Source organism: Bombus huntii, unplaced genomic scaffold, assembly GCF_024542735.1.
Source record: "Bombus huntii isolate Logan2020A unplaced genomic scaffold, iyBomHunt1.1 ctg00000059.1, whole genome shotgun sequence".
Lineage (NCBI taxonomy): Eukaryota > Metazoa > Arthropoda > Insecta > Hymenoptera > Apidae > Bombus > Bombus huntii.
Genome location: NW_026099320.1, coordinates 576,228 through 589,527, shown reverse-complemented (window position 1 = coordinate 589,527; position 13,300 = coordinate 576,228).

Below are 13,300 nucleotides of genomic sequence, written 5' to 3'. Positions count from 1 at the left end.
TTAAAATACTCTGAGCAATTCTCAGGTTTCTGTGAAAACAAGATAACCCAAATGTAGTTGTGTTTCCTTCAGAATTATGCAGATTTTATTTGAAATATGTGAGGTGTAAGTGACCCCGACGTGATCGAGCTAATGAGATTTCAATGATCGTGATTCCGGGCGCGCTAACGATATGTCAAACAAGAATAAAACAGTTACGACCAGTGAAGTAGTCCGCGTGCCTTTGACGATGCCCTAGAAGATAGTGCTATGGTTCTCCTTACTAGAGAGATAGCTCGCGGCGGCGAGCATCGCGGGTGATGAAGAAAAATCCACCGCCCTCCAAGGGTGTCTAGAACCTGAGTACTTAGAGCGAATCGAGGACATAGCGTTGAATACCCCGGCCACCACAATATGATAAACTCAAGGACGAAACACTTCTCTCTCCTTTTCTTTTATTTGTCGGCTCTACATCCATCCCCCTTGCTTACTCAAGTTGTTGTTTGTCTATATAAGATTCAGCAGCTATGGAACCACATATGGGCAAGATGGATTGACAGAAAGGAAGCGGAGGATTTTCGCGACGGAGGATGTAATTGAAGGATGAGCGTTGTAATGAATTGGTTTTGGTTTGTAAATATATTTGTTATGTTCTTGCAGCACTTCTTCTTTGCATTCTCAAGTCCCTTGGACGGCCTTTAGGAGAGAACAAAGACACAAATGATAATTGTAGCTGCTGGCTGTAGATGTCGCTGCTAGGGTACTGCTGTATTTTCTTTTCATTTAAGAATCGTGGAAGAAAAATCGGACTACGGTCGCCGGGATTTAAGAAGCCAGATCCCGAACGTTCGTAACTCGAGGCGCTAACCACTGCGCTACCGTTGTCTGGTATTAGTTAGTGTCGAGTTGTCGTATTTGTGCTGTCGAGTGCCGCCACATATGTATGCATTTCTGAATTGAGTGGTTTACAAGTAATTACAATCGATATACATTACAAGTAATTACAATTTATTACAAATGACTCGCTGTGCATATTACTATAACAGTCAGTACTAATTCTATAGATCAGCAGCATTGTAACTTTCCAATAAACAACCGAAAATCACGTCGTTGAATAATAGATGCATTCACTGTAGAATGAAATTATTATTACGAATATAAGAGAAACGATTTAAAAACCATGTATTTTTTCATTTAAATTATTTGCATTTGCAAAGGGAGATACAAAATTTTAACAACGTTGCAAATTACAAAGACACAAATTACAGTTTCGTGTTTAAGTTATTGTTCAGAGTTTGTTGGAATACAACGATATTAATCGCATACAGATGAGGTGATTGATCGAACGGATTCTTTCCTTCGTTGTTCAGCGATATCCTCATTAGCGTGCGTTCGTGAGATGTACCACGGCGGCTAGCACGTGCATGCTCTTTCGAGAATTCGGCGGAAGAAGCGTAGGAATATGGATGGAACATTCCCGATGGGCACGTCGAGAAGCTACTAGAAGGTTCTGTGGCACATGTGACGCCACACAGACACCCACACAGGTCACACTCATTACTGCATAGAGAGTGGGGTTCAAAACCTTTTCAAGGGCCATGGGTCACTAAGCCAGTCAGTCTGTGAATAACTAGCCAACTGACTACATTCCAGAACACACACACTTATAATTCCTGTAATAATTGTTTAATAAATATCACATTATATTGTTTCAACACAAACATTGTGTCTTCCACAGATTATTAATCTTAATTCCAAGATTAAATTCTAACAGAGCTTCCTAATAATTATGGTACAATTGGTAAAATGATGATTTTACATGAAAAAAGTAAAAAATATATTAGATAATTGAAATAACGCGATATAATTATAATTGAAATAACATCAGTAAGAACGGATGTTTTAAGCATTCGATTTTGAGAAAACAGGGTATGAATATGTTTAGTTAAAAAGCAATCCGTGTTTATTCGAGCATTCGCGGAGAGACGCGATCGCGAGAAAGCACGTCAACGGGAGTAGTAAATTCCCGTTGCAATTAGATAACCGACGCCACGAACTAATCGATCCCCTGATTTCTGTTACGATAATAGGGGTGGTTCAATGAATTTAACACTGCATTAACAGGTTAATATAGCTTGTATATTTAAAAATAATGAATGTAATAATAAAAACGTCACAAATTATTTAGCGATAAATACAGTTGATATGTTATAGGAATTCGACCCGACTTTGCGATATCTCTCAATGAATTCGTTAGACTAAGCAATTTATAACGTTTGACTCTTCAGAAGGGACCGATTACTCTTTGATCCTTTTCGTTGTCTTTTCTGGAAGACGACCCCCACTACGCTCGGATCACGCCACCGTTCGCGCCTATGATCACGTATACCAGCTTCTTTCTTTATGCGGATAAAATAACGCACCGAAGGCGAATAGATGTTTCTGGAACTCGCTGCTTGACGACAACTATGCGTTTATCGCTACTTTGTGTATATCTCGACGGTCATGTAAGACGATCTGTTTGCGACGGTTAGGAACACGGCCTACAGTAAGCCTTGGGGCGTAATAAACGGTGAGAATAGAATAATCTACAGGATTATCAACGGTGAAGTATATAAATATACTAACGTCTCAGAAAACATAATTGAAGTGAGTTGCTTAGATATGAAATTATTGTTAATAACTAAAAGAATAATAGTACAAGTTAGATTAGCAGAGAGACAAACGTGATTGTGCAGTGAGTCTAGGAAACAGGATAAAATATAAAACAAATAGAAATGGAATATGCAATACGTCCTATCCAAGAAGATTGGATACCAACTAATGCATAATAAAAGAATGTCCGCAATATTTGGAATTAAGAACAAAATTCTTAAAATAAACAACCACCATCTTTACGAACAGAGAAAATTGTTTATTGAGACTAAAGAATTTTATTAAGAAACAACATGACGCTCAGAGCATAATAACTGAAGTTATAATAACCTGAGCACAACTCAAAAACTTAGCTATGACCCTTTTGTAATAACTAACAAACAAACATTTCAAACTTAATTAATTATAAACAAGCTACAGATAATTTGAAGTTAGATATGAACAAGCTTAATAACAAAATTACATAAATAGAATTTTTCTTATTTAAATGCGACAGTTCGTAGTACAAAACAAATTTTGTTCAGGAATAAGGTTTTCTGAAAATTTCCTGCGAAAATTTTTGCAAAAATTTCCTAAAGGAATTATAATCTATGAGATAAATGAAATAAAAATACAAAAACCAACTGATATTAAAAGAAGAATGATTATTTTACAAGATAATATGAAACTGTGTAAGGGATTACATATGTAACATATTGTCCCGATGTACACATATCTGCGAAGCGACTTACTACCCTGTATATTCCAGAAACTTCTTAGTTTGCCCCAGCCTTAGCAATTTGAAACTATTTTATTAAAATTAAGAATTTTCCACATTAGATCGAACGCACTTCTAATAGGTACCAAACAGTATATATATATATATAGCAAGATTTTACGTATCTCTAAATTATTCACAGAAAATTAATACGGCACATAAATTAGACTTCGGATTGTAAATATTAAGAATAAATAACCGATACAGTCTCACAAAAATAGAAGGATAAAGATAGAGATAAGGGATCAAAAACAACAGTTATTTTTCAAATTTGTATGAAAAGCCCTGAAGAAAATAAGTTCCTCCTTAAATTGAAAACAGTTATATGTATAGAAATCAAACTTGCGATAAAAGTAAAAAAGATAGAAAATAAGAAAATTGTATTTGTTTTTATGACTCACTTTTACATGTAGTATAATTTCCACCGCTATTTTAGCATAGAACGCTATTTTCAAACACGAACTGTTCCAACTCGATAGTCCCTTGCTTTACTGTAAACGGAAAATTCTTTCGTGTTCTCAACCAAATTTATCAAATTCCAGCAATGACACATGCTATGTGATTGTCAGTAGAACATGGAGAAATGTTTCCAGTAAAGTTTCGAGCGACTTATCGCCGATTTTCAGGAGACACTGCGACGATATCGCGTGTACAGTGCTTCTATCGGTGTTGATGCGCTTTAATACATAGTGCAAGAGAACACTAATAAGATTTCCCAGTGGGCCTGTAAATCCTTATAGATCACTCAAAAATATATCATATTGTTTGTTTCAACTACTAGCAATTTAAAACGTCGTCTACATATATTTAGAAAGTTAGCAAAGACATATATTTGTTCCTGAGCATGATTTCTATCAGTTGAGCAAATTGTAGCAAAATGTCCGATACAATTTAATGTTGAATTTGTCTTTTTTTAGGCTAGCTTGATTTGATTACAGGTAGATTTAAACGATCCGTGTGTTGCATCTCCAAGGCATCTTCGACTCATCGATACGCAGTGATACCCGGCAAACTTCTAGTGGACAAGCGACGTTGCTTGCAGGCAGTTTATATACATGTTTTGGCATGTGTTGTCGGCAGGCAATGTCTACAGACGCCTGTAGTCTGCCCGTACGCGCCTTAAGTTTCACTGACAGACATTGTCCGCCGATTACTACGACATCTGTCTGTGCGACAATAGGCCGTCAGTGTGGAGTTATCTTTACCCGAATAATTTAAGAAATATAAAATAAACTTCAACGAAAAGTTGCTAGCTTCGATATCTTACTAATACAATGTTATCGAAATTGAATAAACCTCGTTACTGTATTTAAAAGGAAATTGCATTTATATTTCAAGTTTATAGAGACAACAACAACAACCAAACAAAGAATCGCAACGAAGAAATAAACGGATACAACAAACAGAACACTGGATCGAAGATAGAACAATAAACAAGATAGAACCAAGAAAACAACAGTAACGAAGAACCGGGGCGCAGAAAAAAGCACGAAGCGTGCGAGCTGGAGAGGAAACCTGTGACCGTCGGTGCAAGCGGTAAGCATACAAAATGGTTGCCGAGCAGGAATAATCGGCTGGAGAGCCAACCTGCTGGGACCGAGCTATATGGTGGCAGGTATCGCGTGGCGCCAGCTAAGCGAGCTGTCGCCCGAAAGGGTAGGTTTAACTTGTCCAATGATCCGCAAGGAGAGGGCAAGTCGCGCGCCGACCATCTATGCGCGCCATTCCCAAGTCGAACGTGAACATCTAAATGCGAAGCCAGTATGCGTTTTTACTGCAGGTATGGCGCGGTCGACCAAAAGGTCGGGCCCTCAAACGCACACATTACTTGTACAATTCGAGTGCCGCAGATACGGAAAAGCAATTTATAATTTATCGTAATTTATCGTAATGCGAATTTTGGAGCGTTGTCATAAATAGATTTTTATTTAAAACGAAATTCTTAAATATCCTTTTGTATCAATTCACATAACGTTAATAAATCAATATTAGACATATTACTCATAAATTGTACATATCTTTGTGCATATACGCATAGTTTTCGTGCATATATCAATATTTGTATATTTTATGTGTATAACTTTCATATGCTTTTCGCAAATTTTACATTCATAAACATCTGCAATCTACACGTTACGTTTTTCGTTGTATTTACAAGTACGGACATTAGATATTCTATTACATTCTTTTATTATAATCTTTTGATATATTTATAGTTGTTTAATTATTAGGTCATCCCATAAGTTCGTGCCGTTTTTCGAGAGGTTATATATGTTAAGATCGTTTACATACCTTTCAGTTTCATGAAAAAATGTAATCCCCCTCTCGTTGTACAACTTCTTCCCATTTTTCTGGTAGGTTCCGTCTCGATAAAAGTTCTCTTGTTTTTCTTTAAAATAATTTTCTATGCTATTTTTGAGAGTGTCAATATTTTCAAATTTTTTAGCTACTAAAAAGTGTTGTAATGCTCTGAACAGGTGGTAATCAGATGAGGCAATGTCTGGGGAATATGGGGGATGTGGTAAAATTTTTCAATTAAATTCAGACAATTTTTTTGTAACGCTTTTCGCGACATGCGGTTTAGCATTGTCGTGATGGAAGATAACGTTGTTCCTATTCACTAAACCTGGCCGTTTTTCAGCTAGTGCTTCCCTTAATTTTTCCAACTGAGCGCAATATTTGTCTGAATTAATGGTATCACCACTAGATAAAAGTTCAAAATAGAGTATTCCTTTATAATCCCACCATACACACAAAAGAACTTTACGTGGATGTAACCCTGTTTTTGCACAGCGTTCAGGCGGCTGATTTCGTTGGGATCAGCTACGTTTCCGGTCAGGGTTTTCGAAAAGTATCCACTTTTCATCACCAGTTACCAGGAGCGTTTAAGGAATGGTTCACGTTTATTACGTGCAATTAATGACATGCACGCTGTCGTTCGTTCAAGACGGTTCCGTTCCGTAAGTTCATGGGGCACCCAAACGTTCAACTTTGACACCATCCCCATTTTTTTTAAACACCTATGAATCGTTGTCTTAGGTATTTTCAGGACATTTGACATCTCTTGAACTGTCAAACTTGGTGATTTTTCAACAAGATCCCGAATTTTATCTCCGTCTGTCTGAGGAGGACGCCCGGAGCGTACCTCCTCTTCTAAACAGAAATTCCCAGCTCTAAAACGTTGGAACCACTTCCTACAGGTGCGAGATGAAAGCGTATTTTCTCCGTAAACAGCACATATGTTTTTCCTGGCAATTGTTACCGAACTTTCTTTCCGAAATTCATATAACATGAGATGTCGAAAATGGATACGCATTTCACTCGTGATTTTTTACTGTTAGAAGTCACTGTGTTCACTATATTACGATCTTATGCCCACGAAGATCTACTCTAGCCTGTTCTCGATCAGCTAAGCTCAAGTGCATTGGTCCCGTATCGCCGTATGTTTAGAAATCGACACATGAAATATATACACAAAAGTGTATAAATATATACACAAAAACTTATGGGATCACCTAATATGTAAACGATTTTGAACTATTTAATTTAATAAAGACCTTAGATCGACGGATTTTAATTGCTGTCACATAATCGTTAATTCATTACTTTTCCTCCAACTGTCACGAATTTTCACAAAGTGTGTATTTCGGATCGTTAATCTTATACGGATGTAAACTTCATTTTCTTAATAATCTTGGTCAATCATGTATCACATTTTCTATAAAATCTATAAGATCAGCAAGTGCTCTAATACTTGTGAATAATCATATATCTTAATTCGTGCCTTTTGTATTAATACAGAAGCTTCATGCGAGAAAGAATTTTCGATTTAAATGTTCTCAATGTTGTAAATCGAGTTCTGCCAGAGCAACCGAGCTAAACGGACGTGTAAAACAGTGCTTCAGAAAAGTGCGGCAAGTGGGGAAGAGAAAGTTACGAACGGCAACGCCCATAGCTAAATGGTGGAAACTCGTGTCTTCTACTAAGAAGACTACAAGCAAAACTAAAATGAAAAAGCACATCCCACCGATAAAAATAATTAACAAAGACGAACAATACTACATAAATAAAACAACAAACATATCAAAACCAAGCCAACCAATAAACGAAGAACAGGAATGCTCAGCTACAAACGAAGTTGATATGGAAACAATACCAAACTATGAAGAGAATATTACCAATAACGAATTAACCCAACAGGATGAAAGCTGGAAGGTGGCAAGTTATAACAAGAAACGAAAAATAACAGGAAATTCTGTTACAGAAAAGCAGCGATGGCTGCAAGAATTGCCATTAAGAAACTCCTTCAGCTCACTTACGGAAGAAATAGACGACCCAACAACCAAAAACACAACTAAATCAACGCAAACTACAAAACCACCACCAATATTTGTCGACGCCCAGATAATAGACCCGCTTATTGATCGACTAAACGATATAGTTGGGAAGGAAAACTACACAATAAAACAAACAAAATTAGAACAAGTAAAAATTCAAATAAACACCCCAGAAAATTATAGGAAAGTGATAAAAGAATTAAAAGAAAAAACGCTGTGTACCACACATACCAGCTGAAAACGGAAAGGAGCTACGAAATAGTTATAAGAGGACTACATTCAAAAACTAACACAAAAAAAGTTAAGTGACGAATTAGCAAAAATTGGTCACCAAACAAGAGCAATAAACAATATGACAAGATACGATACGATGCATTTAACAACACACTGTCCATACGTAGGGAAAATAAATGAAGTAAAATGTTACAACTGTAATGGAAACCACCTAGCCAGCTATAAAGGATGCGAAATCAGAAAACAATCACAACGTAAACAGTTTCCACCACTTGGCAATAGATCAATCAATAACTACCAACCACAACAAAGTATAACGGATAATTAAGCAACATTGAAAGCACAAAATGAACCAAAAGCTATAAACGGAAACACCGATCCCCAAGGAAACCGCAGCTACGCGCAAGTAACCCAAAACATTAGACAAACAACGCCCACAAACAAAGAGAATCAAAGCAACAACACCGAAGACGATACAGAAATCAAAGAAATGCTCAGACAATCCATTAAAGGTACAGAGATATTAAGAAAAATGGTAAGTGAGAAAAACACAATACTAAGGCAACAAGTACAACAAACAACAGTCATGTTACAACTACTCACAAACTTGCTAAGTAAAAAATAAAAATGGACATGCTTGAAATAGCAGCATGGAACTCTAACGGACTATAACAAAGGGCCCTAGAAACTAAAACATTCCTGTATAATAATAATATCGACATACTACTCGTATCGGAAACACACTTCACTATAAAAAGTTACATAAAAATACCGTACTACACAATATATGATACCAAGCATCCCTCAGGAAAATCACACGGAGGGACCGCAATAATAATAAGAAACGACATTAAACACCACTAACACAGCCAAGCTAGTAAGGAATATATACAAGCAACCGCCGTTACTGTACAAACTAGCAGCAACCATTTACAGTTGTCAGCAGTATATGTACCACCGCGACACAAAATGACATCACAAACGTGGGAAGAGTACTTTCAACACTTAGGTGACAAGTATATCGCAACGGGAGACTACAATGCAAACCACACGCTATGGGGATCAAGAATTACCACACCTCCAGATAGAACCCTGGAAAAATACATTAAGAACAACCTCAATATATTATCCACAGGAAGACATACTGGCCGACAGACCTGAGCAAAATACCTGGCCTACTCGATTTTGCAGTTACAAAGGGACTAAACGCAAATAAACTAAAAATAACACCCAGCCTCATTGCATACAGCCCAACTGCTTATAGAAACAAATTAATACTTTATAGCAATCCAGGGACACTATGCAACAGAACAACCAAATGGCAAATTTTTAAAGAAATAATCGAGAGCAAAACCAGTTGCAGCATCCCATTGGAAACACCCGAACACGTCGGACAGGCAGTAACACCATTGACAGAAACTATCCAAGAAGCATCATGGACAACCACTATACCTGAACCAACCAACAGACAAACAAAAATAATTCCATCAGACATACTTGAAAAAATTAGAGAAAAAAGAAAAGCGAAAGCTAAATGGCAAAAACATAGAACACGAGAAAACAAAAAACACCTAAACAAACTTGCAAAGGAAATAAAAAACAAAATGAAAGTGCACAACAATAACGAATTCACAAAATTCATAGAGTCACTCTCTGCTCACGAGAACTCCAACTACTCCCTATGGAAAGCCACGAAAAAAAAAAGAAACCAATAAAACTAGTCCCAGCAATCAGGACGGCAGACAACACATGGGCAAGAAGCAACGAAGAGCAAGCTGAAGAATTTTCCAACCACCTTTGAAACACATTTATACCACATAATATCAACAACAGCAACCCCAAATGTCATACGGACGAGGATGCGTTTACCACTAGTACCTCAACTGACAACCACTATACCATACCTAAAACAACAGCACAAGAAATTAGAAACATAATCGAGAAAACAAAAAACAATAAAGCACCACGAATCGACCTAATCAATGGCAAAATCTTGAAAAACCTTCCGCCAAAAGCGATAACACTAATGACAATAATATTCAATGCAATACTAAGAATCCAATACTTTCCTAAACTGTGGAAACTAGCACAGGACATAATGTTACCTAAACCAGGCAAAGAACCACACCAAACTGCATCTTACAGACCAATATCACTACTTCCTGTGTTTTCCAAAATACTAGAGGAAATAATATGCAACCGCATAAAACCAATAATATAGAAGGAAAAATTAATACCAGATCACCAATTTCGATTCAGAAACATACACTCCACTATAGAGCAAATGCACAGGCTCATTAAAGAAATAATACTAGCATTAGAAAACAAACAATACTGTACAGCCCTCTCTATGGACATAGATAAAGCATTTGACAAAATAAACCACGAAAGCCTACTACAAACAATCAGGAAACAATTTCCGGAGCAAATATACCAATTAATAAAATCTTACTTAAGCAGCAGAACCTTCGTAATAAAAATCAAGGACACATACTCTGAAGTTAAAGACATCAAGGCAGGGGTTCCGCGAGGAAGCGTCTTAGGATCAATACTATACACAAAACATACCAACAACTACCAATAGCAAAATACTGACACTCACGGACGACACAGCTGTACTAGTCAGGCACACTAACCCAGAAACAGTAGTCAAATTACTACAAGAACATATCACAAAAATAGAAAAGTGGCTGCAAGATAAACAAATAAAAGCAAACCCCGATAAATGCAACCATATTACACTCACACTGCGAAAACAGACACCATCAAACATCCTATTGAACGGCACGCACATACCGCAAACAAAGCAAGTCAAATACCTAGGACTAGACCACCTAGAAACACAACTCACATGGAAACAGCATACTAAATCAATAATAGACAAAATACAGACAACAAGGAGACAAATGCATTGGCTAACAAGTCGAAAATCCAAATTAAGCATAGAAAATAAATTAAAAATATACAAAACGATCATAAAACCAATCTGGACGTACGGAATACCACTATGGGGGGCAGCGGCAATGAGCCATATAAACAAAATAGAGACAGTACAAGCTAAAATTCTTAGAACAATAGTAAACGCCCCATGGTACGTCAGAAACGAAGGCATACGGAAGGATCTGGGAATACCAATGGACAAAGAGAAAATTAGCAGACATGCAGAAAAATACAAAGAAAGAATAGGAACACAGCCAAACTGGCTAGCTGCGGAAACGATCAACACCTCAAACATGGATAGAAGGCTGAAAGGGAAATACCCAGCAGACCTCACAAAGGACACAACCAAACAAACACGAAGATGGTATCCCACTGGGGGTAGCTACCCACATAATAATCTAACAGCTAAAAAATTCTACCAAATGTCCAAACTGGCCAAATTGTGAATCTAATCTATAAAATAAAAAAAAACCTGTGATCTGAGTTTAGATCTCAGTTTAGAGTGATACATCTCCTAAACGGATTAAGAGATTTTTTAACAAATTCCCAAAATAACAGTGAATTTTAGAACAAAGATAATGGAAATACATAAACATCTTGTTAATAACGACGTGGGTATACTGATAGGAACTAATATCTGCAGAATATATGAATGTCTTAAACATAACGTAATGCTAAAAAACGTTCTCTTTGTCCAACGACCTCTTGATTCCTATACAACCTCTCCTGGTTATCTTGCGCACGCGTAACATTCACGTACCGTTACATGCATTGCCATTCCATACTTTTCGTATCCTTTTTATACGGTTACTTGGATATAGAATTATATAAAAAATGCAAGAGCACAAAGATATAGAAAATATAAAAATATAAAAATAAAAGATTACAAAACTGTCAAAATTACAGAAAATCAGATTAAACATTAGTACCTATATTCTACATTCTTTTTGTATTACATATACATTTTTTACATTATAAATGTCGGGTTTACATTAGAATTAAGGTTAGGGGCGTGAAACGAATCTTCATTTGGATTACACATTGTCGTTGTGCAATAGGGAAGACATTGACTAGTGCAACTGCGATTATTATAGAGTCGGACAAGTAACCGTGGTAATTAGATACTCGAGAAACTAATGACAATGATCCTAAGTGCAATAACGAATCCGTGGTCAACGGGATAGTAGACGTACGGGCTCACAAAATCTAAGTCGGACTCTTTGTTAATAAAACGCGTAATATTCACTGGTCGTATGGGGTTACCCTTTTCGTCGATGAGATCGCAAGAAAGAATGAATTTCCGTCTCGATGATGCCACAGAGAAAAACTATGATGGGGTGTGTCTAAGGACACGAGATCATCGGATTCGTCGAGGATAGCCTTCGTTCAGAAAGTAAGGGAAATTGACGTTGCTGCTAATTGGTCAATTTCCATATTGGTGGTTAGAAAAAGATGCTAGCCGCCCTCGAGGGAATGTTGCTAGTTGAAGACGCCGTTCGTTGAAAAATATGTCTCTTCTATCTTCCCGTAGCTGGGACAAAGACTGTTTGTTTGAAGGACTTTAGTTAACTAAATCCTAAGATTTATAGCGGCTCCTCAGGCTAGCTGAACATGTACTGTGGAGACGCATCGACATCTGGCAATCATCTTACTCGAAGAATAGGGTTTGCGTGTGGCGAGCCAGGGGACAGAAACCGTTGGAATGTTTACTGTCGCGTGTCGCCACAAATATTTCTTTTAAGGAGAGCTATAGAATTACTCCATACCTTTGTTAGACAAAGCGTTCATCCCGTGACCGCGGCTACGTTCGGCAACTGATTGTCGCCTCGAGCCCAAGCTCCTTATCACAAATCTCAAACAATTATAATCCAGTTAAGTTATAGAGGCAAAATATTGGGGGTTTTCCGAAGAATTCCAAAGGAAGGTCCCGGTGTCCTTTCATTTCCGACATATATAAAGTGCATGCAGGATAAATTTGATAAATATGCACTTACTTAGAGAAAATTGATATATCTGTGTTTAATTAATGTATTTAATATTATATGTACATTATGCAAACTGTTATAAAAATCAATTGTTTTATACATATCTTTAACACGCAAAATACAATGTAAGATAAATACTAAATTTTAATGTCAAAACAACGTAATATGGATATAATATTTTTAGAGACATTCACAATTATGCTATTAAACTGTAGTAATAATCTGTATTAATATTGATAATAATAATAATAATAAATTAATTAATACTTATAGTTTATATTAGCATTGAACTGTTATGCTTTTTTTCGTGGAGGAAGATTTCATAGGCGCCCAAGTCGAGACGCTCACTTGAGGTTACATCAATTCTTTTGTCAGTCCGTGCCAATACAGTCCGTGTCCCATAGGTGTTTGTC